Source organism: Strigops habroptila, chromosome 5 (genome assembly GCF_004027225.2).
Source record: "Strigops habroptila isolate Jane chromosome 5, bStrHab1.2.pri, whole genome shotgun sequence".
Taxonomy (NCBI): Eukaryota; Metazoa; Chordata; class Aves; order Psittaciformes; family Psittacidae; genus Strigops; species Strigops habroptila.
Window position 1 is genome coordinate 24,510,302 of NC_044281.2, and position 27,423 is coordinate 24,537,724.

The following is a 27,423-nucleotide window of genomic DNA, read 5'->3' on the forward strand; positions in this document are numbered from 1 at the left end:
TAGTACTACTGTGCACATTAGTGCACAATATGAGGAAACTGCGTGATAGCACAGAAGACAATTCAGAGCTGGAGTTTATCTTGCTCAAATTTGGATAATTTGAAATAAGCCATTCCACTCCTTTTGAAAACTTTCAAGAAATCCGAAATTAAAATATTCATGGAAATAATCAGTCCTTAGAAATTGACTCACATGTCGTACCGCGTAACTTTATATCCTCTTCTGACTCCTTTTTTCCCCTCTTTTCTATCAGTCATGCATTCCCAGTCCCACTGATTCCCATTTGCCCCTCAGAATTAATAACAAGCATGGCCACAAGTTCCACAGACAAATTTGGGCATAATAAAAAGTACCTCCTGTTAGCAGTTTAGGTTCAGTTCTGCTCAGCTCTTCTGAATAACTCTTTGCTCTTGCATACATAAAGTAAAAATGCAGTTTGAAATTACCAGTGCTAAAGTATTCACTGCTTTCAAAATAGTTCAGATTTGTCATGTTTTAAAAAGTTCCAAATTTTTAAACTTTGAATCATATTTATATGGTACTGTGCTACTTGTCATTTGTGTATGTGCCTCTCTACCCCACTTCTGTATCCTTTCCTGCCCTTCAAAGGGAAAAATACTGCACTTTGAAGTCCAAGTAACAATATGATATCTACACAGTATTTTCTACCATGCATTCTGAGAGCATAATTAAGCTACTGTAATCAGGTTGATGCTAATTACAATGTGACCTCTAGTATAGACTGCTCTTAGGACTCTGAACACTGCCAAAGCCAGTGCCACAACACTGAACTGTGAAAATTCAAGTGATAAACATCACAAACTTTTGAATTTACTGTATGACTTCTGCAGGATCAGTTATGCCACTGAGATCAATAGGGGAGATCATTAGAAAAACTCCTTGTTATACATGGAGGGAGTGTTTATTCTTTGGGCATTTGGAAAAGAACCTAAAGGAACCGCAAACTCAGGTTAACTTATTTCTGAATAAGAAGTCCACACTGTGATTTAAGGTACCTGAGTTTACTACATACTGACTTCCTATCTTTAAAAAGTCCACACTGTGATTTAAGGTACCTGAGTTTACTACATACTGACTTCCTATCTTTAAAAAGTTAAGATCACCTTTTCTCAATGCATTCATGCAAACAAGTCTTCAACAGCCAATATGGTGAAACTCTCCTATTCTCCATGTGCCTTCAGAAAACAAAGAGCAAGGTAGAACAATTATTTCAAGTGAAAACGTTTTCTTGTGATGGTGGATCCACCAAAAATTAAAATTGATTTTAGCAGACACCTGAAATGAGTAGTTTGTATCAATGGAGAAAAGGACCCCCAAAAGGGTCGTTATGTCACTATAAATACGATCCCCTATCGTCCTGTGATTGATTACTTTCAACCCCACTACTTGGATATAACTTCCAATTATACTCTTAGCAGGAAGAATCTCATTAAAAAACAGAACACTAAACTTGTCCAATTTATGGAAGGAAGACATGGGCAACTGGGGACAAGTTTAATTTTATCAGCTATCTCAGCAGAAATACTCAGTGCCTGAAAGAATTCCCTAAAGCCTCATGCATCATGTACATAAGCATGCAGAAATACTGCTTTCTTAGGGTGACTAGAAGTATAGCCACAATTAACCATCTAATTCAGTATTTGCACATTTAACCAAACATTTGAGATTCCCCAAGTTGGCCAATAGGCATTAAAGGCTGAAGAAACCAAGCATATCTGGATTTTCACAAGATAAAGAGATTGACATCAGAGAAGAGAGAAGCTTCATGAGCAGTTATCAACGTGGCAAACCAGTACTAGTGCGGAAAAAGAGTTTTGTTATCTGTGATTCTACTGAAGACGACAGAAAATTTTTATGGGTCTTGCTTACAGAAGGGCATACAAAGGAAGCAAATATAGAACTGAAAAGAACAGTGTAATCCTGTTTAATGGAAAAATGTACCCAGTGTCCAAAACACATAGGCATTTAATCTTCTCAGGCTGTTCTTGCTTAATATATCCAGAAAATAAAATTGTGTCCATTACCTCTTCCTTCTTTGCTTATCTGACTAGTGAGCTAAATATCATCACCTTCTTGGCATTTCGTTTTAATAGATCAATGGCAATGGAAAAGCTGCAACATTGAGTAGCGAACACTTGCTATTTTCTTTGCCTTTCATATATTTTTAAACAGCACTCTGAACTAAAAAATACATTTCATACACATACCCAAGGTTCACAGGTACAAACCACAGACTGAAAGGAAGGAACAAGGCACTGCATGCAGCATAACTGAGCCACAAATGTGGGCTAGTCTGTACTGACTCTATCTGCAAGAGACTGAACTTGCTCCAGATATTCTGATCCTTTAAAACAGAGAATCAACAAGGCAAATAAGCTTCAGAAAATTTATTTGTTTTGGAAAATGACAGTGATTCTCAGTCACATAACAGTTGTCTCCAAAGAAAATAAATGAATCCAAAGCATCTCACTGATTTTGTGCTGTTCAGGAACCAGCACTTAGCACTGCTTATGTCCAGATGCAGCTCTATCGGAGCCCAGCAGGCTCTCCAGAGGAGTCACACACTAGCAGAACTACAGTCAAAATCAACATGCAAACCCAGGTCCCCATTCTACATAGTATACCACAGCTATTTCAAATATCCCTTCATATTAACATAAGGAGCAAAGAATACCTGTTTGGCAAAAAAATGAACAAGTAGCAAAAGACAGAATAAAGTGTAATTTATTGCTGGGTAAATACATTAATTCTACAAATGAATTGCATTGATGACATTTGTGCCCTTTTTCTTCGGCATAAACAAAGTAGCTACCCAACTGAGAACAGAACCTCTAAACCCAAATGAAGTTTGCTATCCATGTAGGGAAAGAATGACAATCATGTGACATACATTCATCACATTTTTTATGCAGTTCTGGAAACTGGAGATGCACAGCATAAGAAGTTAGAAGAAAATGAAACACCTGAAAGCATGATTGTTGGCAAGGAGCTACCCCAGGAAGGACTTCTCAGCAATTTTTCAGACCCAACACGCATTCAAAGCTTCTACTTTGTGGAATCTCTTCTGCTTTTCCTAGTTCATGGGAAATTTCATCTCTGCCAGACAATTTAAGAGAAACTGAACTGCAAATTCCATTAACTTGAACTCTGAGACAGTAACTCAGCTACTGTGAGTCACTGACAGCTGGGAACAATCCTGCCAGCCTGGGAGAGACACCAAATTCAATTCAGTGCAATATCCACCCCCATATATTCTAGTCCACAAAAGCCAGCGCATCTGAAAGGAATCACAAGGATACTACTACTTACTGGAGAGGGAGATGTCAGTCTGCTTGACAAAAATCCCACAGCAGGTTCTGCTTCAGGCAGTTGCTGATAATACAGCCCCAACTGCCCAGAGCTACTCAGCAGAAGAGGACTTCACATTCAAATCCAGAGTTTCTAACACAGAGGTCTGAAAATTTGCCCTGCACTGGAATTTCTGGTTTGAGTTAGGATCTGACAAAGGGGCTTAGAAGGTTTTCCTGCAGTAAACTTACGTACTTACAATCACCTCCATGCCACCAGTTCTCTAGGCATAGAATGTGAAGGGTAGCATTCAATATGTTACTAACTATAACGACTTCAAAGATCCCTCTACACATTCCACATCTAAGAAGGTGTTCAAGGCTTCTTCCGTCACGAATCGGAGCACAAAAAACCCTGATACATCAGGGATGAGCAATCAGCTTCTTTCGATACTTAAAATTACATTGCTAAATCAAACAGTATTCCAGATGAAGAAATATTTGGTATCTCTGGTCTCACCAAGCTGTTTGATTAAGAAATCTGACTTGTGCATTATATACTGCTTTTGTTATCCGCATGAAGCTACTGCAAGTCTACAGCTCGGCCAATTACACGGGTATGACAGAAGGCACATAGTAACTTAATCAGAAAGGTGAGATAAATGATAAGAGAAAAGAAGCAAAAATTCAGATCCCTAAACCTCCATCTTTTATAAAAGTATCGCATTTGGAAATAAAGTTAAGGGAGTTTGTTTGAGGAATTTGGGGTTGGGTTTTTTTTTTCCTTTTTGTTTGTTTCTCTTTAAGGAATCCATGTCTTCTAGACAACAACCGCAAAAACACAAGTATCCTCAGTAACCGCACTAACACTTTGCAACATGGAAGCTTGGCTTGTGTTTAGGGCCTTGTCTATAATAGCAACTGTTAGAGAAAAGAAACCGAAATGCTATTCCCAACTCGGTTGTACCACCGAGTCTCACATGATTTAGCTGCTAACAGTAAAAAGACCAAAGACGCTTAGCCTCAAGAGTACCATGGTAATTGCTGAACTAAACTTTATTGGAAATGATTATTCTCTACAACCCCCCAGGTACAGAGAATTATTCTTTATGATTATTTAATAAAATTACCACCTCATAACAGTAACTTCTTCCAGGCCAGATCCTTACATCTACCTGCCATCTCCTGCTATTAAGCGTCCTCCTTACTTGCCTGCAAATCCTTCTGTGTATTGTATTCCTCACAACTGGTCCTCACCACTTCCTGACAGAAGAAACATGCCAAACCCAACTGAAAACTGCAATTCATACTGTTGCTCCAAATGTCAGTCAGGGACACACTTCTAACACATAGACTCATTTTTGAGCTGAATGCAGTAGACTACTTATTTTAGTGTCCTCCTATTAGGAGATTATAAGCGTCCTTAGTCAGAAAGGTTTTCCTGACTCATAGATATCATAGAGCAAGAGAATCATGGAACAAGATCTTGCTCTACCAGGCATATATATCTATACACAAAAAACAAGGAAAAGAATCTTGCATTGCCTTTCATGATTTCAAAGATACAGCCTGAAATTTAGTAGACATCTCTGAAATGATCAAAGTCCAAAAATAACCCCAAAACCAACCAACCAAAACTGAAAACAAATAAAAAACAGAAAATAAAAAAGTGTAACACCTTTTGGACATTAAACTCCATGAAACATTCCTATAAGGTTGGAAACACAATTGCGATACAACAGCAGCACATTAATATGGACTTCCGACATCAATAGACAAATCTTCTGAGACAAGATGAAGAGGCTCCAGATCAGACCAATAGCAAAGTGTATTGTGAAAATACTCTGATTTTTAAAACAAGTGGTTAAAAATATAAAATTAAATAAGTAAATAAAATCCAAATTGCAATTATAGAATGGGAGCTTTTCCAACCTCTTTCCTTTTAACAAATGCCCATATCTCTCCTAAGAAGTGTTTAACAGCTTCTTTCAAGACAAGGCAATACTTCAATCATTATTCTTTTGTAGTTAAGAAAAATTTTATTCAATGTAATAATCACATTTCTCTCAATACAGGAAAAAATAAGCAAACAATAATAGTAACTGACAAAATTTAAATCTATCTCAGTGTGTCAAGTTTAATCAAGAATGAAATTCCAGCTTTCTAATGGAATACATAATATTTGTTTTTAATCTCAAACATTCCAAGATATTTTTCTTCATAAAGCCAAGATATTTACATTATATATCTTCTTGTATAAAAAAACCCTTTTAGGCTACTAGTTGGAAGTTTCTAGAATGTTTTACCCATGACTCTCTATGGTTCCTAAAATACTAAGCTAATGACTCTATGCAGAGTAGTTTTACACATAGAGGTAGGTAACACCTGTATTTTTAAATACACAATATGTGTAAAGAAAATTGTCTGCATAACACCAGTACACACATAACATCAGACAGCATAAAGTCTTATGGATGCTCCTGAAGAACGATCTTCAAACCTTATGGATGACATCTGCGTTTGTGATGGTTAATGCAATCGCATGGAAAACAGACCAATATAGACTTTACTGTATCACATACTTACTTTTATCTACCCTTCCTTACAGTACTAATACTTTCCTATAAACAAAGTTTTGTTTGCGTGCAGATAAAGCACAAACATTATTTCTCAACCATAAAGCACTCTTTAAACTCTTTTAAAGTTTTTAAAAGTTCCCTTTGGTGCTAATCCTCTGTTGTTTTACTCTATTCACTGCCAATTGGAAACACTTGTAAAACGACATCCCCACACACACTGCACCTTTGCATGCCTGCCACACTCGGCATTTCACTGACTGAAGGGAAAGGTTTTGAGAAATTCCTGCTAAGTACTCACAGCAGAGCAATACCATTAAGCTTATCTCCCATCTCATAAATAGCCTTCTCGATTTGATAAAAGCCTGTTTTCTTTTTCTTTCAGTTAATGCTGAGGTACCTCAGCTACTTTCAGAAGACAGCTGATGTGATAGACACTAGATTTGATGAAGAATTCACACAAATATGTACGAAACGGGTAGTCAAGCACTCCTCTCAGCCACCCCTTCCCATGCTGGTCATAGGGTAGAAATCATATTTTTATTACTGTTTATTTTCAGCATCTCAGAGATATCTCTAGCTCTAAATTCAGACCTGTTCAAGAAATGAAACATGCCCACCTTTCAACTTCTCTGCTCTGCAGTGCTGCAGAATGCACTATTTACACTAAACCAGAATTTAACAGTGCTTTGACAGATAATGCTTACAATTTTATGAGCTAGTAGATTAGATTTTCTCCACTGCAAACCTAGATACGGTTTAAGGTGACAGGTTTGGCGAGTCTAAATTTATCAGTTCCTCTGAACATAAATCTGCATCAAAGAGGATGGAAGTACTCACCTTTTCAGCAGCACCTTTGTTCAGAAGCCAGCACAGAGAGCGAAAGCCAACAACGGCTGGCTCACAAGCACACCCTCCACCTGGGGGGAAAATAAAAAAAACAACCAAAGAGTAAAATGGGTCTAGATCAGAGATACACAGGAAAGGAAGATCAAAGAGTACTTTATTTTATACACATATAAGGATCATTGAACAGGTGCTGAGCAAACAATCACTTTGTTCTAAACACGAATTATTCAACAAGATCCTGCACACACTACTGTGCCTCCTTAAAAACACTGCAAGTGAAAGTGAAGACAGTATTTCTTAATCTCTGAAACTGATCCCCAATTATATAAAAGGAAAACCAGGAAAGGGAAGAATATGCTAAGAACCTCCTGGTTTGTTTTAAGAACCGACAGTTCACCAGTCAGAGCACTGCAACTCCCATGACTTTGTAAGCATCACGGCACCAGAACTTGGCTTTAAATTTCATGTGAACACCTTTGTTCATGACGAAAAAGTCATGAACATAGCTTGGACAGCAGCTTAAATCCTTGCACAGACTGCACACAGAGACAATGCACAGAAATACAATATAGCATCATAAATGCACTCTCTCTTAGTGCTGTTTAAAAACTAAGCTTTAGGGTTTTTGCTTTACAAAGGAAAACCTCAAAACTGGTACATTTCCAAATTCTTTAAATAATCACCTCAAAATTAATCCCATGGCTGCCTTCCAGCCAACAGGAGTCAGCCAGCAAATACCAAGCATAGCCATGTCCTTCCGCTCACAAGCCAGCAACTCAGGCCACAGCTCCATGTGGCAGCTCCTTGTTGTCTTCCTTTGTTCCACCAGAGCCTAGCAGGTACTTGACATCTATCCAAAACAAGAAGCCACTAGGAGTAGTGGTGAACTTGAATGCCTTTTACTTAGAGCATCTCTCCATCCTCTCACATGCAGTCAAACTGACTTTCTGGCTAAAATGCACATGCACTTTGTTTCATTAAGGAAAAATTCTCTGCCTTCCCCTATACTAATAGGGTTTTACTCCTGTTCTTACCATCCCATCAGTTGCAGGTTGGCTGCACTTACACAAATAGTAATTCACAGTCTGGGAGCTCCTTCACCATCATTTACCTCGATGTAAACAGGAACAAAACTAAACCTCTACACCTGGTATTAGTTTGCTCCCTTTTATCTGCAGCTACAGCTTTTAGGCAGAATGTAGCAAGAAAAAGTCATTGAAAGTCATTCCCACAGCTTACCTTTCTTCTCCTCTTACATCTTTTTACATTGTTTGCCCAACTGTTCCCTCTTAAAACATTTCTCTAAAGAAAGACAGCATCTAAGATTGGTATGCAATAATGTAGATTTCAGTCGGTAGGAAGCACTAGGGAGGTAAAATTAAAGAGTTTAGAGAGGCTGCCAACTTGCCCTAATACCCCAAAAGCAAACATAAATTAAATACGTAAAAGAGACTTACTAAATTATTCAATCTATTTTCATCAGAAAGCTGACTCTTTGATGTTAGATTATTTCCTGAATCTTTCTACCAATCTTATATATTTGTTCATATATACTTGTTCTTCCAACCTTTCATTTGGGCAGAATATTCCATACTTTAATATATTTCATAATCTCACTCCCTTGTTTTATAGTTATGCCTCTTCTCACCTTCCTAAATTAATTAGTTTCTACCTTTCATGTACGTGCCTTTCAAATATTTGCAGGCTCTTATCACGTCTCTCAGATACGCTTCTAGTTATCACATAGCCAAGGTAGGCATGTTTGCTCATCAGTCCCTTGGTCTCTACTCCATTTGTCATTCACCCCTCAGCTTTCTTCAGCTGGTTTACATCTGTCTAGAAACAAGATGTTTGGGCCTGCACACTTGGCAAGTTAACTCTCACAGTTGTTCAAGAAGGAATTTCTCTTTAATTTGTATAACCCAAAGCCATGTTACTTTGGGTTTTGTTGCCGTGATGCATCTGCAAACTGATTCATCTGCTGTGCTGCTACTCACCCCAAAGGCTTCCGGTGCCTGGAAAAACAGTAGTGCTTTCCCAGTTTCACTCTTCCCCTGGCACACACGCAAACACATTTCAGGTTAAACTGTTTTTGACTACATTCTCCCCACAAACGGGAAATACCTAATTTTGACACTCTCTCATTATTTCTAGTATCTCTAGTCCTTCTCTGTTATGTCTTCATCTACATTTGATTCACTTCCAACATTCAGCATCTTAGAAGTTTTAAAAAACAAAACAAAAAACAACAGCCTGTAATAAAGGTGTTAAAAACACACATTTCTCAGTAAGAAACACTGAGGTCTCCACATGGCTAAACATGTTGTTCAGCACTACTGTGTTTACATTTTTGTGACTTTGTTGAGAATTTCCCACTCTCAGCCTCCTACATTACCCTAATTCAAAAGGAAGAGACCAAAGCAGACAATGCAATATATTTTAAGCCAGGTATGATACACAGTTAAGCCAACAGCACTGTCAGAAGACGGCAGGTATCTCCCTTCCTCACACATTAGCCAGCTGCACACTGCGTTTGTCCTGCCGCCATTGCCCTGTGCTGGCATATGCTGTGGTGAGCCAGGTATTTTTCAATTTCAGATCTAGAGCACTGTGCATCTGCACAAATACTTGCAATGGCACTATGCACCAGATCATGCAGGGACAGGAGAAGAGTGAGACTGTGTGAGAACTTACGTCACTGAAAAATGCCCATGCGATACTGGTCCTGTATTCCCCCATTTGTAAGCACCACTTCAGCATAGGAAACTAAACTTGAAATCCTGTAAACTGGGAAGTCTGAAAAAACCCAAAGACTTCTCAGGAACAGAGGGAAGGAGAATCCTTCCGAGTATGTGAACACCGACGATTTCTGCATAGTTGGGGGGACAAGATGAATTGAACACAAGGTAGATCTGTTAAGGAGCTGCATTCTTTCAAGGATTAGAAAAAACCCGATGGAGTAAAGGAATACAAGAACACATTGTTTAATGGAACTTTCTCAAAAGATTTGGTCAAGTCCTTCACAAAGGGCTACTCAAGTCACTGTGAAGGCAAGAAGAACAAAGTACTGTCACAAGCAGGAAACTGGCAAAAAGAAACAAAACAAGAATCACTGATCAGTTTTGAGCATGGAAGAAGGTATTTGAAGAGCTCTCAAAGATTAGCATCTATTTTCTTTCAGGCTGTTACTAAACAGTTGCAAAAGAAAGCAAAATTGTTTTCAGTTGAAATTTTATTTCAACTGAACACAACTTCCACTGATGGAGGTTGAATACACAGAATAATGTGGATTACATTAGGAAGTTCTAATAGAGAGAGCTGTTGGGCAGTTTGGGGCCACAGCAACACAGAAAATGAGAAAGACAGAAAAAACAGAGAGGGAGGTCTTTAATTACGTGCTATAAATTACCTGCAGTTACTCTGTAAGAATTTATGTTGTGTGTCAGTGAAAACAGTCATTGAACCAGTATGGTAAAAAAGTAAACAAGACATTTCGAAAAAATAATATTGACATTATGTATACATTAACATTCTTTAATGTACATTTTCTTAACATACTTCTTCACCTTTAATGCGTTTAAGTCCACCTTGACTGAAACTGTACTTAGCAGAACAAAAAAATCCTCAAGAAAATGCAATGAAAACTATCAGAGCAAAGAATGCTGTGCTTAAAACTGAAGGGAAGCTATATAGAAACAATCCTGGTACCCTTGCATCCACAAACAACAGGCTTGGAAGGAAATTCTCTCAGGTAGGATCAGTGATATCTAAAACACTGTTGACACATTTGCCTGTTGTCTCTGCTAACTAACATCTTCCAGGACAGAGCATCTAGAAGGTCCCTAGGCAATCCAGTCTACTGCTTAACTGCTTGTGCTGCTGGGAAGTTTTTCCTAAAGTGTACTCTGACTCCGCAATCTGAGTCTTACCCTAGTGAACCGAGTCTTACTCCCGGTCTTACCCTGTGTGAACACAGAGAAGAAATTGTTCTTTTTCTCTCTGCAGCACACTTTTGATTTTTAAAATTATTTCAATTTCTCCAGCCTTACCTTCTCCTGAGCTACTTGCAGTTGGTTCTCATCGTTCCTCAAGTATGGTGTACAAAAATAGCTGCAACAGTCCATCGCTCCAGGTCGCAGTAGAGAGAAAGACTACGTGTCTCACATGCTGGGCTCCTTCATATATATTATTTGCATTGTTGACTCATGTACAAGGTATGATCCACTACAATACCTGCTCTTTTCCTCCAAGCCTATTACTAAGCTAGCCTTTGCTGTTCAATATTTGTGCAGCTGACAGATATTGCCTAAACAAGATGTTTACCTTAAGCAACAACAAAACACACAGTAAAATTAAAAGTCAAGTAATTTAAAGTGGAAGGGAGGAATTAAGGGAGAAGAAGCCACTCACACTATCAGCATCATGATAATGATAATCCATTATCAGAGCAGTATTTTAGTAAAAGCCAGCAATAAATATGAAAATAGACGAAAACAGAAACATCTTTAGTTTCTACAAACACAAAAGAAAGAGGCATTTATATAGCTTGTTGGCTTTTTTTTAACCTCCTTGCTTTTGAGTAAGATGTTTGTGCTTAAATCTCTTGAATGTTTCTGAGACTCTCACTCATAATTACATAATTGTCCATTATGGAGACGTCATCAATTCCTCCAAAACAACTGATCATCAGGTACTAATGGAAACAGAACACTGTACTACACATATCATATCTCTGGATGGATATAGCATTCTCATCTTCTCATATTTTATTTCTCATAAGTGCATTTTATGATGCAAAGTAAGCTAAAAGGAGACTGGGTTTATAATAAAATTAATCATGATATCAAAGACATAAAGTTATGAAATGATGGATAGAACTTTTTATTTTATGTATTTGTGCATGGACGAATGAGTTCTGAAAGCTATCATACAGTATTTATGGCCAGACCTAAAAACGTCACCTACAGTTAAAACCAGGAAGCCATATTTTGCGACCAAACAGTTTGTTTCGACTAAACTCTCACTGTTATTTACATTACTGCACACATCAAAAAGCTTCAGCCAAGGTTAGGACTGCTATATACTATGTATCTATCCAAACACACACACGCACGGAACTGTATCTGTGTATGCAATCAGATATCTGTATATACAATCAGACTTCTGTATGCCTTACAGAAGAGAGGCCCTGTCCCACATACTTTTCAAAAGAAACCATGATAGCACACAAGTATTAGAAGTATTATCCTTATTTCACTAAAACAGAACCGAGGCAGCAATGCAGTAACTACCAAAGTTCACATGAAAAGTAGGGCAAGGGACCTAGGTCAAATTTTCTAATCCCAGTTACAGCACATTAACCATGAAACAATCCTCCTGCATTCCTTTCCCTAATCACCAAGTAACACAGATGTAAGATGCCTGCACCTACCACTCATTCACAGTAATACTGGTAAGCTAAACAACATGCAACAATTCTCGAACAGAAAGCAAGAAGTACTTTCATTCTTTACTGTCCTGAATTTAGGAAGCCAGTATCACTGTTTTCATTCGTCCCCCTTCTCTGCCAGTTCATACCAAAAGCCTACGCAGGCAGGACTTAAGTGAACTATTCATTTCGCAACTGAGGCAAACTAAGAACTCAGTCATTGCAGTCTACCTCTAGCAGTTGGTTATTAAGTCATGAAAACTAAAAAATTGCTTTAGTTACTTCACCCTTAAAAACAGAAGAAATATGGAGTGCTACTACAACAGCCGGAAAGAGAAAAATCACACCTCAAGTTAAAGTACAGTGCTTCTACATGTGACAAGGCTTTAAGAAACAGAGGATTAACTGAAGAAACATTAGCAAGCCTGTCACACATATTTTCAGCTACACTTGAAAAAGTATGCAAAAAGAGGTAAGAATGGCATCAAAAGTGAGGATATATTTTCACAAAGAAAATCGGAAATGCTGCAGGAAATGATGGAAAAGAGAACAGCTGAACCAGAAACTAGGTTAGAAGGGACATCTCCCCAGAGCCCTAACAAATCCATTACAAGACCACAGGGAGATGTTAAAAAACAAGGGGCTTTTGTAGCAATGTTTAACACTCCTTTATGCAACAGAGTGCATATATCTACCAAGAAGACTAATGCAGCACACCGAAACTAAAAATACAATAGCATACTGAAAGCAGTTAAGAAGACAAGACAGCATTTGATCAAAGACACACGAAAGGTAAGAGATTACAGAAGGGTACAAATGATGTAAGAAAAACTGATATGGGTTTATTTCAAAGAACAGGGAAGAAACCACAGAGAGAGCTGGCAAAAAATATGGAGGTTATACTGGCAGTTTAGTGAAAAGCCTAACACAGTATTACTGCAAAGCACAATCTGCAACAAGCAAGAATAAAGCCAAGTAACAACATGCACAGTGTGTACAGAGGAAAAACACCCAACTGTGTACTTTTATGACCTATTTTGTTCATTTTATATTAATGATTGCTTTCTAATCACTTTATGTTTGTATCCAGGCAACAGGACCAACCGCGCATGTAAGAGATCAGGATGCTATTAATATGTCTTTAAGCTGGGGCAGATGACAATTTTTTCTGGAGGAAGTGAAGAATCCCAGGCCTTGTTCTCTCCCAACCAACTGGAAAAAAGCCTCCAAACCATCCCACTCACACTCCAGACTATATGCTGTGCTGTAATACAGCAGCAAACTACTCCCACCACACAAATTATCATGTGATAAGAACTAATTCCGCTTCTATCAGGCGATACAATTCTTTCCTGTCAGAGAACAGAAAAGTATCAGTAAAAGTTAGTTACCCATTAGGAAATGGGTAATTGGGACAGCTCATAAACTCAACTTGCTTTCCAGCACATCTGCAAAGTCCTTAGAAAAGGAGGCGTACCAAGGGGCAGATTAACTTCGCTGCTGCTCTGGATCCAGCCTGCTGTCCTACCTTCTCACCTTTGAGTGAAATGAAACAGTTCTTGCTCTCACCCTGTCTCTCACACAGAGCTTTCAATCTAGCAACACTGGAATGATTTGGAGAAGAAAATGAGAGTTCTCTCAGTAAAGATAAGGTAATGCATGCAAACAGCAAAATAGCAATGGGATTTTCTGGCTTGTGTCAGAAAGAGTAGCACACCAACCTCAGCTAAATACAGAATCCAACCCTTCCATCCAAGAGAAATGCCTGTACACTATTAATATCACAAGACGAAGCTCAGCTGTATAAATAAAACCTCTCATTTCAGCTAAATCTTCATCATCTCTCTGGCATCCACCACCTTCTCCTCTTCAGAACAAAGCTCTCAGGAGGGCCTTCAGTGTAGACTTTTCATAGCAAGCCTGTTGCTCAAGTACACCGGACAGGAATGCAAGTCCAGTTTTATCATCTCCTCTTTGCAAGGTAATATTTATGAACAATTAAGTTGAAATTAAAAAAAAAACCAAAACAAAACAGTCAAACAAGTTCTGAAGGAAATGCTCAAATATTTGCAAGTCAGCATGGTTTAAAATGGAAACATATTGCCTGGAAGTCAAGGGGACCTGCATGCTCTTTCAAGAGACTCGCTGACGTGCAGGATGATCTCAAGCACATCACTTGATCTTTCCCACATTTAAAAAAAAACCATAAAATCTCCTTATTTGACCTTCCTAGGTACCTCACTTTGAGACTTAAAAAATAAATACACTGTAAATCCTCCCATTATTATTACTGCTGTTACTATGGCGGCTGGAACTGTCGTCAGCAAACAGGCAGGACATAATTTAATTTTCTTCAAATATTTATTATAAGACAACATAACCATCTGTTTAACACTCACTACATTTAGTTTCTGTCTTAAAAAAAATACAGGGAAAGAAAATACCAGCTTCTGCCTCTCACTTCCACATATCCTTTCCAGCCACATATGCAGTAATACATGGCCAATATCCTTTCAACTAGCACACAAAAAAATGCAGCAAAGCAGACAAAATTTCAGCTCGGATGAAAACAATTCCAACCACAGATTTATTCCCCAATATGCTAAAAACAGAATCCCTGGTTTTAGCAATATTAAATAAATTTTAATTTCAGCATTGAGGACAAAGGACAGGATATGAAGGAAAATGGTGGGACAAGAGAAGATAGTAATAAAGCACTGCGCACAATGACCATATGCTAAAAGAGGACAGATATAAGAATATTACATATCTATACAGAAAAAGTAACTTTCCAGCAGCATTAATTTCTCTCCAGTACATTATAAAATAAACCACCATTCTTAAGTAACAGCGGTTACACAAAAGTGCCTTTGGCATCTAAATGTATTCTATTCAAACACTTTATGAAGAGGCTTCTCTTCTTCCCGTTTGCATTGTATTCTTCCATCAGCCCATATGCAGAAAATCTTTATCTAACATGTCTCATCGTATCACTGGGACTTTGAGATAATACAAGCAGGTAGCAAAAAAAAATCTAAACTAATTAACACACACTGAGTGATTTTGTTAATGAGGAAAACAAAAAACCAGAAGGCACTGGCTAAAAACGCACATGTCCTTTTATTCCTCCCTAGTCCCTCCTCTACTATTCCAATCATGAGATCACGAACCACTCGCAACACACCTCAGCTCCTGGCACCAACATCCCTTACCACGCTAGTACTGGTCCACCAATGCAATTCGCACATAGAGAGCTCAGCCCTAACTGGGAGTACACCCTAATTTTCTAGACCTATTTATAAACTGTGATATCACATCGAGTCAGTCATGCCTCTCTCAGAGGCCAATATCTGACACCACAGTAAAAAAGAGCATGGAGCTCAGGCCGAAGAAACTCCAGTGCACAGGTGAAAATGTGTAAGCCAGATGCATCAATGCAAAAAGATGCCCAAAGTTAAGATGCTTGGATTGCTTTAAACAGTTTCTTTTCAGCTCTTCTACTGCTGACAAGTCTTACTCTGTTTTCACACAATCAAAAGATAACATGCTCTGTGATACACCGATATAATCAATTTATTGGCATCTAATGGTTGAATGAATAGCAAACAATAACTCCTTAATATAGTGTCAGTATTCTATCAATCACACGTTTGCTGATCTGTCTTTTTGCTCATGAACTGCAGGTAACAAGTATGTGGAGCAAATGAATTTTTTTAAAAAATGGGACTAACAGAACCAAAAAGGATCTAAATATTACCTTTCTGCACAAAAAAACCGCAAGAAACCTTTTCGTTTAGGAGAGGTAGTGACTGCTTTGAAAATAATCTTGTGCCTGTGTCCGTAATACACCAACTCAATTTCCCTCACTCTAGCCTGTGGCATTGCATGCTTAACTCAGAAGCAATCTGGCCAGAAAAGGTGCGGGCAGCCCTGTCAAGGCCTGGCTGTGTCCTGATGCCTCAAGGGAGCATCAGTGCTATGAACAGCAAACCAAACGGGGCTGCTCTGTAGCAACATGGCCCAGCACTTCAGGTGTGGCAGAGTAGTACTGGGTAATACACAACTTTTTCATGTGCAAATGACAAAGCAACATCAGCAGGCTGCCAGAGCACCTCTCAATGCACACGTATCCAACCCGCATCTGCAGTACAGAAACACAGCTGCCCACTTACGAGCCATGATCCTGTGGAGCAAGGGTTGAGCACAGGCACCGGCAGAGGCCTCTAACCTTTCTTCAGTTTTGCAACAAGGACAAAGGTTTAGACAAACACAGCAGCGGACAGACTCAGTCCAAAATCAGATAACACTGGAATTTAAATCAAACATAATTTGGGAACAGGTTAATGATGTGCTACTGTTTGCCAGATCCATCCAAATAACAACTAGGTCTACTCTCTGCTAGAGGTTTTGAAGATACCTCAAGAAAAAAAACACATCTACATTAGTCCTCAATTCTGTCAAAAGCCTGTGTTTATTTTAAGTAGCCTTTCTGCATTGCAGAATACCTTTCTACCTAATATTTTATCACCACTATAATAACCTGAATAGAACACCTTGTTTTTAGTGGGATATTCATAATTGTTTTGTGGTCTGGTGAGAATCATAGTTATTTAAAACACTTCAAAATTATACAGGACACAAAACCAGCATTCTGAAATTGGCCTAAAACTCATTCACATTAGTAATCTACCATCTGTACGATTTGTCTAGTTCCAGGTATTTCAAACTAGCAGAAGAAATCCGTGAAGACAAATCCATAAAATAGTCATCAGGAAAAGCAGTCCTTCTTATCCTTTCCACTTAGGGATACAGTAAGCTCAAGGAAGCTGTCTATTCCTTCCAAAAGGCCTTAAAAAGTTTGGTTTGATTTGTAGGATTTGTCTATACAATAATTACTACTCTCCTAACACATAAATACCAGATTACTTTTGACCCCACAAAGTTTTAGCCTTAGTGATGTACTGCAGCAATGAGTTCCACAGACCAATTTGTGCACTAAATGAAAGATTCTTCCTTTGGCCAGAACCAAATTTGTTACTTTCTAGTATCACCAACAGTCTCCCTTTCTGATGACAGCAAGCTATCCACTCCTAAACTACTACTTGAAACAAGAAATCATCAATATCTCCTTTACAGAGAAACTATTTCATCAATAGAAGTACTCTGCAATCTGCTGTAATCAGTATGAAAGCTACCAACAATACACATGCTGCACCTTCTGCATCTGGGCTTAAGAGCAGAGCTCAGAGCACCTCCCTCACAGCTCAACACCCAGGACTAGGAACAAGAGGACCAAAATCTCATAATGAAATTATCAGCAATACCATTATCATGAAGAATGATGGTAAATACAGTTTTTAAAGGGCTGCTGCGTTTTCTGAGCACATGTCAGCACAACTGTACTATATTAGAAAGACACGCTCCTCCTTGATAGTGGGAACAAGTGTAGCAGCTTACAAATGCTGGAGTACTGTTCTTCTGAACTTGCTATCAGACAGAATTCCTACCTGTGGGATGTGAAGTTTGCAGCAGTTAGAGCCTTCACGATGCTATTTCACAGAATTATGAAAATAGCATATACAAAACCCAAACGATACCTAAAAATTACTGAAAGAGGTTACTTGGCTAACTGACAGAAAGAAAAACACTCAACAAGCAACTCAGAGATTCCAATATAGTAATGTGCCCTCTTCATCCACCCCAAATTGTTAGAGCAGGCCGAGTATATTTTTCACTGCCATGAAGTGGATCTTCTATCCTGATCTGGCCAGAACCGCTAACCGAAGCTGGAACCAAACCCCCGTCAGTGTGCTGACCAGCTTTCCCTCCATCATCTGAAAACCTCAATAGGAAGTGTGTGACCCCCTCCCCAGTTAAGAAACCTCACATAGTCAGTAATTCATCTCTTGCAATTACAGGAAGCCCTGAAATAGATTAAATAGCTTGCTATCCATCTTCAGAGAACTCTTATTTGATTTCAGTTTTCTGCGTATTGACAACTAGCAAAGATGGACAGATATCTAAATACTGTTAGAGATCTGGTATTATCTCACCGATGTTAGCCATCAGGGCTTTACTGGGTCAAATAATCTCTCCATTTATTAGAAATGATGATTCAATGATTTTAAAAACATTAAAGGATGTCTCTGGTAGGCCTAACGATGAGATCACCACTAATTCTGAAACGACAGGAGCTTATGGAATGGATTCAAACCATTTGATGCTGGCAGTGACCAAGTATCAATGACATTGTGTTTTCAGGACATATGAAAAAAGGTCTTTTGGCACCTCAGAGAGGCATTATGACAAAGAGTGCTCAATCTATGATTCTATTCTAGTCTATGATTCTATGATGTGGATGAGCCAGAAACATTCAATCTGGTCATATACCAAAACATCAGTGAAACAGCATTTTTCTTGAGGTTTATCATGTTTATCTAATGATAAGGAGTTAAATATGATGGATATTTGCCGAGTTCCTCCTTGTCGACACAACTGCAAGTGAAAATGGTCCCACCTGCCTGAGTATTCACTCTCTGAAGCAGCAGAGTTACAAACACCGCAACTACTGCTACCCTATCCAGTGCGCACACTCCTCCAGTGAATCTGCGACACAATCCAGTGGTACCTACTTGGAAAACCACCATTTTAGCAGGCCCTGTGAAAAAACAAAACAATAGCACATGATCTACCCACAAACACTAAGACAGGACAAAGACCTGCCCTGTGTAACAGGCTACTATTATCCTGTTACCCTCCTTGCATTACTGAAAATTCAGTTTAACTATCTCCAAAGAGTAACCTGTGTTCTACTCAATTCACCTGGTTTTACCTTTTCCCTGACATAGTACTGACAGTTATGCAGACGACATAAAGGCAAGAGCATTTTACAAAAAGCCCTCAAGCAAATGCCGTTTTCCATTTGATCCCATAAAGTAACTTCTAGCACAAACTACTTAGAGCTTCAAAACAGCCAAAACAAACGTTGGGTGAAAAATGAAAAGGTCAATTACAAATCAACATTTCCTTTAAGTCCCTCTTAAAAACGTTTTAAAAAAGACTATTCTCCATCAGTTTCCCCTCTTCTCCATAAGTTTCTCTTCCAAGCCCCAACACCTTGCACAATATGGTTTTTCTTTAACATGGAAGCATGTATCCAGCGCCTTTTTCCTGTGGGTGTTGCTGACAGAGGTAGGGGAACATGACTCACTTCCTGTTTGTTTTTTAAACCCATCGGCAAAGTTTGCGGCTGTCTCCTACCCCGACTTCCCGGCTCCACAAGATCCAATGCCCGCTCCCACCACCAGCCCTCCTCCCCCCCCACAAAATGCAGGTGGCTTGCAACCAGCCCTGTGCAGGGAAATGAAGACCCCACAAGCCATGGGTCAGCGGGCAGGCACACCAGTGTTTGCTGTTTCCTATACTTCTCATTCGATCTGTATGCTGACCATTCCAAGAAGTAAACTTCTGGATGCAAAGACTCCTCCCTTCTCTAGTGGAAATCTCCTGGGCCTAAATAAATAAAAAGTATCATTTAAAAACCAATCACAACTCTGAAAACTAATGACTTTCCACAAAGTTACAGACGAGTCATACACCTCAAAATCTGCATGCAGGTTGCCAGCAGCAGTGTTACGATAAGGTGGCCTTGTAACAGAGCAGAGGTGAAGCATTTTGTTGTTTTGATACAGTGATCAACTGATTGTTAATCTCTTTGGTCTCTTCAATGTGAAGACATGGAATTGAACCAGGTAATGTGGAAACATGGGTCTGCTTTAATTATAGTGCTTAATGAGCCACTGATCACAGAGATTTTTTTGTTCAGGACTGCTTGGGAATAAAGTACCAGATCACAGGACTGCTCAGCTACATCACCGAGTGCAACACAAACAGGACTAATGTAACAAAAGATACTCAAGTCTACAGAAAACACAGCAATTCCACTAATTTAAATCCCTACAGATATAAATTACAAAAGGAGCAATCCTCCTGAAAAAATAACATGGAATTCTTGATGTAGAACACAGTAAGAAAAGGTGGTATCTTTTCTCCCCTCAAAAGGAAACTTGAAGAAAGGTAACTACTGAAACGACTCTGTGGTAATATGCTACTGAGATGAAAAGGGAGCCATACATACCCCTCTGAACTATTCCTTCAGTCTTGAGTCTGAAAAGGTTTCCTCGCAGGCACCCACAATAACTTGGTTCGCCTGAAGACTGCATGTTAGCTATTACGTTATAATATATTCTGAAGCTGCACACTTCTTCAAACGCAAGACAAACTCTGGGTTGTCAGAGATCTGAGTCATTACGATATGCAGTAGACAGATTAGAAGAGGATCTGATCATCATTTATCCTACTATCTATGGGATCTGCTGCTCCAGCAGTGGATTCCTCCCTGTCTCCTTGCTCTAAGTTTCATGGCCTGAAAAACACCTCTGCCACTGCATGTTATTCTTGCAGGATTTCCCCCTGGGTAGAAACAGGGTAGAAAAAGAGGCTGGTTTGATAAGGAAAAAGAAAATACCCCATCTGGACATGATGACTGCAAAAGGAAAGGAAATTACTGATTCATAAGCTGTATATTAAGTGTTTCACAGTACCTCCCACCCTCAACCTCACCACTTCCTTTTTCCCTAAAAGTGCTTAGATTAATGGGTTTTTCTCCCTGCATGATAGCAAAGCTTCACTATCATTTAGTTCAAGAACTAATGCTACTGTCGCCGAAGAGAAGACCGAAGGACAAAACACAGGAAGTAATTCAAGGTATGACTTTTTTTGCAACTCACTATTCCCCAAAGACAGGGAAAAAAAGATCCTAGTGAACACAGCAAGTTCTGCTCCCAAGATCTAGTACTTCAAGACTGCAAATTGCACATACCACTCTATAACACCAGTAAGAAGAATTAATACATAAACACTGCTCGCTTAACTCACACTGCTAGGTTCCAAAAGTTCAATTAATACCAGTAGATAGGAGAAAACCTTCAATCTGTAGCATGCTTTCTCCCATATAATAATTACAATAAAACATGTATAGATGATAGAATTAAAAGAGCAAGTTTTGAAAAATGAAAATTCTACCACACACACCCCACACACCATACCCCCTGTAATTTCCATGATCCAAGTCAGTCAGAAATAGTTTTATTTAAGGGGGATGCATTAAGGTTGTATAAGCAAAATTAATGCTGATATGTTCTATTTTATGAGTGTTCGTCCTGACGACCTCCAGAACATATGAATGTGGTGGCGTACATCCACACACATGCCCCTCTGTGTGTCTCTCCTCCTGTCACCAGTTTCTACGTTAAAAGAAAATCCTAAATGATGAATTCCACTACATAATCATCCCACTGATATCAAATGGACAGAGCTATCACCTGATCTGCCACAGAGGCACCTTGAGCTAGCTGTACGTTATAGCAACTATAGGCGGTTGTTCTCACTGTGGAAGAACTATAAAATGGAAGCAGCATGTCCAGAAGGGTTTAGATGTCCTGTGACAGCTAGGTCTTCAGACTGAGAGACCTGGATTCCATCCAAGGCACAAGAAGGTGCTACAAACCTTTCCATCTACTTCTTCCTATCTGTATCTTTGCTATTTCATCTTTTCTCCTCCAAAACCTGTCTCTCCAACCTAACATGCTATAATCTAACCCTCCCATGCTCCTCATGCCATACTTACCCATCCTTGCTGGTCATCTGTCAGTTCCCTGTCTGACATTTCCCCTTTGGCAATATAAGCTGACAGATGCGGTACCCTCTTGATGCAATATTTTCCATTTCATTAGCACCCAAAAGCCTACTGGCACCTCAGCAAGCCCACTATTCCTATGAACCCTATTCATTTTACAGAATAAGACATCTTTTTCCAACAGCCATAGTCTTCATTACCCACAACTTACAGCTTCAGCTTCCGTCTCCTTCAAGGATCAGCCTGTATGCTGGGCTGCTCTAGCCCACAAACCCTGGATGCACCAGTACATGAGCTCCCTCCTGTCCCCTCTATACAGAGACAACAGAGTCCAGACTACAGTACAGGTTCTCAGTTCTGGTGCAACTCCAGTGCTGACCATATCTAACGTGCAGGGACCTGCAATTCCAAGGAGAAACCAGGGTCAGCCCCACGCTCACGCATGCTCAGTGGGGACAGCATCTCCAGAATTTATAACCAGCTCTACAAAGTCTTAAGCACGCTTAAGATACATTTATTTCCTTGACATTGTATCTCTCAGCTAATTCTTATGGGAACACAATTGAGTATTCTAGCTGCAATGCAATATCAATAACCACATACTATATATATTTTGTATATACACCGCTAGTCTTTTTGATAGTCAAAACCACAGTAACCACATACTCATGTTGATAGTTCATATACATTTCCCTATCCCACCTATCCACATTAGTGAAAAAGACAACAGACCCATTATACAGATTCTCTAGAGTGCAGATACAAACCCACTGTGCTGCTTTGTTAAGGTACTAATTCTTGTAATTCTTATCCACCTCTCAAAAAAAGGAAAAAAGAAAAGAAAAATTGAGGCTACTTTTCCCCTAGAAGGGGAATTGAGGTGTGGCGGTAAAGACTAAAACTACAGCACAAAATGCTGCAATCATAGTAAGTATAGCACAAAAAAAAGACACCATGCTTCCAGCATCTCTGGTGAAAATTTGTGTGGCAAAGTGCTGGAGCTGACTCAGCTCTGTTTACAAATGCTTTAAATACTTTTATCTTTTGCTGAAAAGTAAGCTGAAAGTTTTCCAAGGCAAAGGTAATGTGTACTATATACTTTGAAAACAAACAGTGTGGTTTAGTAAACATTTATCATTACTTACTCACTGGAAGGAAAAAGAAAAAAAAGGAAGCAAAGTACAAAAACCTTCAAAAAGAGAACTGAATTTTCTCCTCTTCCGAGTTGCATACCTGTGTTGGGGGGGTCTTTTGATAAAGACAGTGGCCAACCAGCAGATGCTATTTAATTCTGATGAGCAGCACGACGTGGTGTGATAAGAACAGCTCAGAAGACTGGGAAACAGCACTTGCCAAAAATCAATACGATCTGTTAGGGGTGGAAATCTTCAGAGGACCTCAGATGTAGGGACACCACAGATCTCTCTGTACAATTAACTTTCCTGAGGTAAAGCTGCTCTTTAGAAGAAAGTAAGTCCCATTGTGCAAAGCACAGCCTGTGCAAAGTCAGATGACAAACAGCTCTTCCAACCAGAAATGAACTGCTTTAGAAAATGTAAGCTTTTTATTGGCACCGAGTTTTGGGTCTTCTTCTGACAGCTGACATCTTTCTCTAAAACAACACAGTAGAATGCCTGATATCTGTAAACTGCTTCAGATCTCATAGTAACAGAAGAAAAACATTGCATTCACTGTTTAAACAGAACAATCAGGAAGCGCTCTTACAGAAAACGCCACGTCAGATTATCACAACTGGGTGGCAACTGGTTTGTAATCTCCGGTATGGGGCCTTCCAGTCCCAGAACCATCTTTCAGAGAAATAGCAGCTGGCACACAAAGCTCAGAAACACCAGTATTGATTAAAGTTACATTCCAATTTTAAAATGTAAAAGCTGCATGAAATTTTCAGACTGCTGGGCTTTGGGGGAAAAAAAGCAATGCTGGCTTTCAAAATAGGCCTCTGATCTCCTGGAAAATCCAGATCGTTAATGTAGCAAAAGCCAACATCCCAGCAAGAATTAAGGTCCCCTATCGTAGGTGCTCTCAACCTCACCACACACATCCCCCCTGAGTGTAAACGGCCAGGAGGAACAGGGCTTACCTCAAATTGTTAAGAGGTTGACACACTTCACTGGAGTTAGCAGCACAAGAACATGGTAGAGGTAATCTTATGACTGCCTGGCTCTTGGAAGGGCCAGGGGGCTCTGGTAAATGCATTTATTGCTGTAATCTTGAGCCAAATGCCTAAGGGTGACTGCTATTTCAAATCCTCTAAAGCCTGTGAAAACAGATAATCCATTCTTTAAAGATTTTAACTAAAAAAGACCAAGGTTGCAAAGCCTCAGGCAGAAAGAACAATGAAACACTAGACAGGAAAGCACTTTGCGTTAGTTGCTGCCCACATATTACTATGCTCAGCACACTATACAAGAAATAGCAGCAATTGGACCTTTGTGTCAAGAAAGAGCTTTTACTGAAGAGGGAAGAGAAACGGGATTCCTCTGCCCAGTCTCATAGCTACCTGCTCCAGATTCACTATACATCAAACGTTTTAAGGCTTAGCAGTGATTAGTTATGCCCAATATGAGCTACATTAAATAGGGACAGAATTTTTAAAGTACTTGGCACTTGTTCTGGTAATGAGGCCCTTTTAATAAAATGCCTCAAGCTGAATACTTAAACATTGCGGCATTCAAAAAAAATCAGTAGTCATTTACAACCTCTGCAACTAGCACATTTAAAGCATGATGATGCTATGCTACCAGTGTAATGGCAATGTTGACCTTGTGCAGGAAGTTTGCCAAGCCAAAAAAGCCGCACTGAGTGACGTGCTCCTGAGGAGAGAGACACCATATCAAAGCAACTGCGACAGGGGAAGAACTACTGCACTTGCTGCCCTCATGTACTGCTTCCCAGAATGTGCCATTTCCAAAACCAAGGAAAATTAACAAACATTTCCTTAGAATTTTTGATTTGACACTTCCTCATCACTGTTTAAGATGCTCTTGCGTGACAGTGATAGGACAAAGAGTCTTTTGCACCAGTATCACCAACCTGAAGTTAGATTCAGGCCAGTACTAGTCAAAAGTAATTTCTACTTTCTTTTCATATTCCCCATTGATCTCTATGTCTACAGTCTCAGTGAGGCCGGTCTCACTGGCAGAAGAAAGGGATGAGGAGTGTCCTCAGACTCGCAGGATTTCACTGCAGTAGCCAGTCTGTTCCCATAACTTCACATGAAACAAAACATTTCTTTCTGCTTCTCCTTCCTTTTCCTTCAAGACAGGTGGAATCAGGCTAGATGGCAAGATTTTCCTAAAAAAAAAAAAATTAACTAAAGATAATTCATTGTAGGAAATCTAAATTTAAGATTTGAGTGTTAGATTATACCCTAGTGTCTATGTATACAAGGTCATTCCCACTTCATTTGGCTGAGAGCTCCCTCATCTTATTCTGGCCAACACGAAAGTCCTGGCATGTGTGCTCACAAGCCTTGCAACCACTTCCCCAGCTTTGTCAGCAGTTTCATAGCTACACTGGAAGACAGCTATGAGAAAAGGTCATGACTGCAAAGGAAGATGGAACTCCATACAGCCCCAGGTAAAGTTACAGATATCCCAACAGACAGCCAGTAGCAGAGGGGGTATGACACCCTTACCAAAGGGTTGTGAAGAAAGGGTATAAACCCAGTAGATCTTTTAACACTCATTTTCAAGCTTGGTGCCATCGGTCCCACCCTGGTAAAGCAAGCATAAGGTTTCTTAATTACTAGCCCATGAAGACCAAACCACCTCTGCATCCTTACCTAATGCTTTCTCCTTTTTCAAGGTGTTGAAGCCTAATGACAGCGGGGAGAAGTAGAATGTTGCATTTGTGGTTTACAACCTACATCTGTATGAAGAGGCGTCTGTCTGTCTGTATTTATTTTTAGAAGTTTGCTCATTTTTTAAAAACTACCCAATATAGACTTTAAGACCAAACAGTTTACACATCTATCCTTCAAGAACAGCCTTGCTTCCAGGGCAGACACTGTATCAATTTCCACTGCTTTGTCTTTCAGCACTGCCTGTCGCTGCTCTTCACCCTTGCACAGGATGCATTTCAGGAAGATATAATTGCAGGAAGGGGAGGGGCCTGAGCACTCACAACAATTTCAGTCCCCAAAGATCTGTCCAGAATAGTAGTATGGGTCAGACTATCGGTGGCAGGGGCTAACAAAAGATGCTGAGGAAAACAGTAACATCTCTCTCTTTTTTTTTTTTAACAAGGTACCATCCTATAGAAACATAACCAGCTTTCCGACATAATGTGTCGTGTCTTTCCGGTCTGCACCTTGATCAAAACGACTGGTTCCTCTTCCCCTGGACATTTCTCCTTTAGAAATGACTATTACTATCATTTTTTCGTTCTTTACCCTCATAGATAAGCACAGATATAAAAATGAATCCAATGTCCAATTAAAAGTGGAAAAGAACCAGCAGCAATGAAGGGCTGCAGTTACTGGCTCTCATTCTCAGGAGCATGCAGCTCGGCTCTTATGCTGCCTGTTTCAATATCCTCTTGGAGTTTGTCCTGACCACTGCTGGTTACTCCTCTTCAGCTTTCACTGTATGAAATTGTACTTTTAAGGTGATTATCTGGCATATGTTCAGGTGGTCACACCTCTGTCCTCCAAAGAGGGTACTCCTGGCACCTCATTAACTCATCCTATGCCCAAGGTGCTCTGTGGTGTGCCAGTACAAAAGCATTTGAGCCTGACTAGGTTTCTTACTGATCAACTGCAAAGTAACTTTTTCTCTCCTGTAGAATGATAACATAGCAGAAAAGGAGGTTTGTTTTGTTCTGTTTGTTTTAATTTCCACATCAGTTTCCTGATCCTGCTTGTGAGTGGTCATGTCAATATTGAGAAGGGTCAGTATAGAATTGGATCACTTTCTTCAGTGGTAACATCAGCTTAAATGCAAACCAAGAGAAGTATATTCAAAAGGCATCTTCACCCCATTTTCATTTAGCAATGGGGAAAAGCTAGGACTGACATATAAATAAGATAATTATACAACATCTCTACCACATGCAAAAGAATTACCTACAGCAACCTCAGAGAAACATTATACTCAACACCAACTGCAATTACAACAATCCCTGAACACTAGCTTGTTCTTACCCTGCCCACATACACAATGCAAGACCAGAAGGGACTTCCAAGCTCTCCCTGCTACCACAGGCACTGTACACTCATGTGTGGTTAGGGAGGAATTTCTATTTAAAAGTAATGCTGGGAAAGGCAAACATCAATATTTTGTTTGAGGCAAAGCAAGTTTTCCTGCAGAAAGCTCTGTGTTTATATGTTTATGTGGACTTAGGCCATGGAAACATACCCTGTTCCACACACAGTTACATGATACTATAATAGAGACGCTAACACACGATAACAGCATGTTTTCATGATAGTCTTGACTAGGGAAACAGGCTTATTCACATCATGCTTTGATATAAGTGGCCAGATCTGAAGCAGGAACATAAAGGAAGGATATGGATGAAAGCATGCAGACAAAACTAAATCAG

General features: G+C 39.5%; 1 protein-coding gene across 3 annotated transcripts in view; it reads right to left on the reverse strand.

The window, feature by feature from the left end:
* Positions 1–27,423, reverse strand: part of NDST2 (N-deacetylase and N-sulfotransferase 2) — a 141,667-nt gene that overhangs the window by 106,518 nt on the left and 7,726 nt on the right. For 2 of the 3 annotated variants that reach the window (XM_030488938.1, XM_030488939.1), the window contains exon 2: positions 6,725–6,804. The gene's annotated coding sequence lies outside the window, so the exon portion shown is untranslated. Of the gene's footprint in view, positions 1–1,124; positions 1,197–6,724; positions 6,805–27,423 lie in introns of all 3 variants that reach the window. The other variant, XM_030488940.1, reaches the window with a different exon arrangement.